General features: G+C 44.7%; 1 long non-coding RNA gene across 1 annotated transcript; it reads left to right on the plus strand.

Annotated features, from left to right (window-relative positions):
• The first annotated feature begins 611 nt into the window (after positions 1–611).
• Positions 612–1938, plus strand: LOC123477994 (uncharacterized). Its single transcript, XR_006653088.3, has 3 exons — positions 612–838; positions 1046–1143; positions 1621–1938. It is a non-coding gene; the product is annotated as an uncharacterized lncRNA (long non-coding RNA).
• Positions 1939–4151: the final 2213 nt, after the last annotated feature.

Genomic DNA, 4151 nt, shown 5'->3' on the forward strand with positions numbered 1-4151 from the left:
CTGCTTTCAACACCTTTCCTGTGGCCTACCGAGTAACTGCCATGCGTACAGGAATTCATGGGTGCCGAAGCCTGGAGCATCTTCAATATCCCTTCAACACTGGAATTGAGCTGAATGGAGAATGTGCTGTGTGGTTTCCAGAACCAGCTGTTTGCTTAAGCCAGTTGAGCAAAAGGAGACACAGGACCTTCTTTTTTTAAAACTTTTTTATTAAAGTATATTGGCATGCAATACTATATTATTTTCTTTCTCTTTTTTATATTTATTTTTATAGAGAGGGGAAGGATGGGAGAAAGAGAGGGACAGAAACATCAGTGTGTGGTTGCCAGCTGCATGCCCCCCACTGGGGACCTGGCCTGCAACCCAGGCATGTGCCCTGACTGGGAATTGAACCGGCAACCCCTTGGTTTGCAGGCCCATGCTCAATCCACTGAGCTATACCACTATATTATTTTCAAGTGTTATCATTATTGTTAAAAATCCCTCTTAGGTAAATACTACCCCCCTCATAGATAAATACCACAGTCACATCTTTTTGCTCCCATTTGAAAATCTCTAAAAAATTTCCAATTCTCTTTAGAAACTTGAAAATATAGCAACACCATGGGGACCGTGGCAACAATTCACTAGAACAGAGTACGGCTGCCCCCGCTTCGCCATAGTCTCCACTGCCCACGTCACAGGCTCCCATCACCCGCCTGTGGGCATCTGAATGTGTAACAATGGATCTGCTGCTTCGAGTCCTCACAGAAACCTGGGTCTCACCCCCTTTGCTCTGCCCTCACCCTGTGGGGCCAAGTCACTGAGCCCAGTGGACCCTGATGCCTGTAAAATGGAGGTAATGAATATCAGCCCCACCTAAAAGGCCAGGGGACTGGGCCAGATAATGCCCTGAAATCCTTTTCCAATGTGCAGCTCCCTTATTCTTGCATTGTTTGCCTCATTTCCAGCTTTGTTTCGTGCAACACTAGACTGGAGGCTTTGGAGGAATGGGTCTAAGGGTCTAACGCTTCCTTCCTGACCTCTGTCTGTGTTGTTCATGCAGAGCAACCTGGGAGAACACTCTTGAATTCCTGGGATCTGACACAAGCTCAAGTTCATCTCCATTGGTCTATAGACAAGGTCTTCTCTTTATACCACCAGGTACATTTAGATGTTTTAGATGCAGAGGAGAAAGCTTGTTAGAATATTGGGAAGCCCCAGTGGTGAAAGTGATATTAAAATGGTTTAAGTTGCTATTGTTTTTTGAGTACATACACTGGAACAACACCACACAGGGCATTTTACACAGGTTCCCTCATTTAATCCATGCAACAGCTCTATGAGATAGAAAACTTTATTCCCACTTTGCAGATGAGGAAATCGGCCATGAGTGGCTAAATATGTCTAAAGTAATATAACTAGGAAACAGGCTTTTCTATGTTCATCTTTCCAAACAGTTTTGACTATTGAATAATGTAGATGCCCTATCTATTTCAAGGGGGGAAATCCTATCACCCAGCAACAAACTGAATTTCAAAAATCAAATAGAAGCCCTATGTTGTTACCCATGTCATAACCCTATATCATAAATGGAACTACCAAGTGTATTAGCATCTGCCCCATAAAATTATTTTTCAGATCAAATGAGATAGCCTATAGAAAGCACTTCCGATGCTGCCTGGGCCTCAGCAAGCTGAACTGCGGGCACTGTGACAAAGTGAAAAGTGCAAGTACGTTGGAGGTGAGCAGACCAGGACTGCGTATTTACTACTGGGAGTACAACAGGCAGCACGGGCAACTGACTTCATTCGTCCACTCATCCAAGGCTTGTTGAGCACCTACTATGTGCCCTGCCTTGTTCCAGAAATCAGGGCACATTAGAGAACTAAACAGACAAGCGTCTCAGCCTGCGAAGGGCTTGCATTCCAGTGTGGGGAGGGGCTGATAATAAACAATAGACATAAAAACAAACAGATTATACTGTCCTGATAAGTACATTAAGAAATAAAGCATCCAGTAATGGGGTAAGGGAGATGAAGACTTGAGTCACACTCCAGACAGACTTATCAGAGAAAGCCTCAATGGGAAGGAGGCCTGTGGGGCAGAGGGGGGGGGGGGGGACGGAAAAGGGGAGGGACCTAACTGGGGAAAAGGATTTCGGGCAGAGGGAAGAGCTGGTGCCAAGGTCCTGAGGCAGGGGTGGGCCTGGTGTGCTGAGGACTAGCACGGAGCTCCATGAGGTGGGAGGAGGGATGAAGGTGAAGGAGAAGTAGGAGACAGGGGCTGAGAGAACATGAGGGCCTGAGAGGCCCACAGGAAGGCTTTCGGCTTTTACTTAAGAGCGATGAGGAGTTACTGGATGGTTTTGAGCAGAGGAGTTTCCTGCTCTGAGGCTGATTTGTGGAAGATACACTATAAAGCAGCAGGAGCAAAAGCGGGACCAGGTAGGAGCTTGCTGCCAGAATCCCAACAAGGGGTAAAAGTATCTTGGATCACGGACAACAAGTAAAATGACAATATAATTGCAAATTCTGTAAATATTTTGAAACTACAACTGATGGGGCTGGTACGGGGTGTGGTGTATAAAGAGAAAGCCAAGAGATTGAACTGCCTGATACAGAATGTGGTTATAAACAGAAAGCCACTGGAAGGAGAAAGTTGCCAACGACAGAGAGAGGTGAAGCCTAAGAATCCCCTAAGAGTTTTGGGGGATGTGGATGGGGACTAATCCATTTGGAATACATCAGATTTTGAAATAGCTCTTAGATAGCCAAGTGGTAATTTCAAGAGAGAGTTGCATACTTGAGTCTAAAGTTCAGGAAAGAGGTTTGGAGAGCAGATCCAGTTGTAGGAATCATCAGTACATGGATGGTATCCGAACCATTAGATTAGAGACAACCAAGGCAGCAGATGGAGTCCAAGGACTGAGACCTGGGCCCCCAAAGTAAAGAGGTTTGGATGAAAAATAGGAAGCAGCAAAGGAGACAGAGAGGAGGGGGCAGTAAGGTAGGACATAAACCAACAGCAACAGCATCCCAGCAGACAAGTGAAGAAGGCGTATTACCGAGAATGCAGTGATCAGCTGTGTCAAATGCCAAGGAGGGTGAAGGATCTGTGGGTTTAGCAACATACGGGGTTTGTTACGTCCTTGGCCAGAGCTCTCTTGGTGGAGAGATGCGCCCAAAGGCAGATGGGGTGACTTCAAGAGAGAATGGGAGGAAAGGGTAGGAATTAGTAAGTTTAGTTACTTACTAAAGTAACGTTAGTTTACTTTAGTAAATTTAGTTTATTTCTTCCATGGAATTTTGTTGCAAAAGGGAGTTAAATGAGGTCACCAATGCAAGAGTCCAGAAAAGTATTTGTTTGTTTATATGTCAGTTTCTTGTTCAATGGAAACATTGGCTGTATGTTTACATGCTGATAAGGATAATCTAGCAAAAAGCCAAAACCAAGTGGCATTATAGATGATAGAGGAGAATTGTTTGGAAAATGTTCTCGAATAGGCTGGAGGAGTAGGATCTAGTCTACAAAATGAGTTTCCGACATCACCCGAGGTGGTAGTTGGGAAGGTAGTGTGTGGGTACAGATGCTGGAAGATGGAAAACCTCTCTGGATCTCATTTTCTTATCCATGACTGGGCTTACAATGCTCACCGCACCCCCAGTTTGTAGAGGCTAAACGAGTTAATACAGGTGAGTGCTATATAAACCATAGTGCTCAACACGTGGCAACCCCTGACGTGTCTCCTTGTCCTTTCGTTATGATTTCCAGCCTGGAAACCTCTCTTTTGAGAGGTTGCACTTCGATTACATAAAGTTTGAGAAGCTCGTGAGATTGTTTACCCATGCATACTCGTCAGATTTTTTAAACATTTTATTCTTAACAAAGTGCCTCAGGGATTGCATGAAATTCCTCCTATTACAATATTACATGACAGGAAGTAACAAAATCTGGCAGAGGAGCATATTTCATATCTTTACCACCCTGTTTGGGTAAGCTCATTGCAACCTAAAGATTTGTTTAAATGATCCATAGCCTTGATAACAGAATGGAGACAACAGAACAGAGGCTGCTTCAGGCTGTGGGTCAGAATCTGTGAGAAACCACCGCCTTCCCTACCTGATTTCAGAACACAGATCAGCCAGCTGGATGAGCCAAAAGTTTGAAGT

Source organism: Desmodus rotundus, chromosome 4 (genome assembly GCF_022682495.2).
Source record: "Desmodus rotundus isolate HL8 chromosome 4, HLdesRot8A.1, whole genome shotgun sequence".
NCBI classification, from domain to species: Eukaryota; Metazoa; Chordata; class Mammalia; order Chiroptera; family Phyllostomidae; genus Desmodus; species Desmodus rotundus.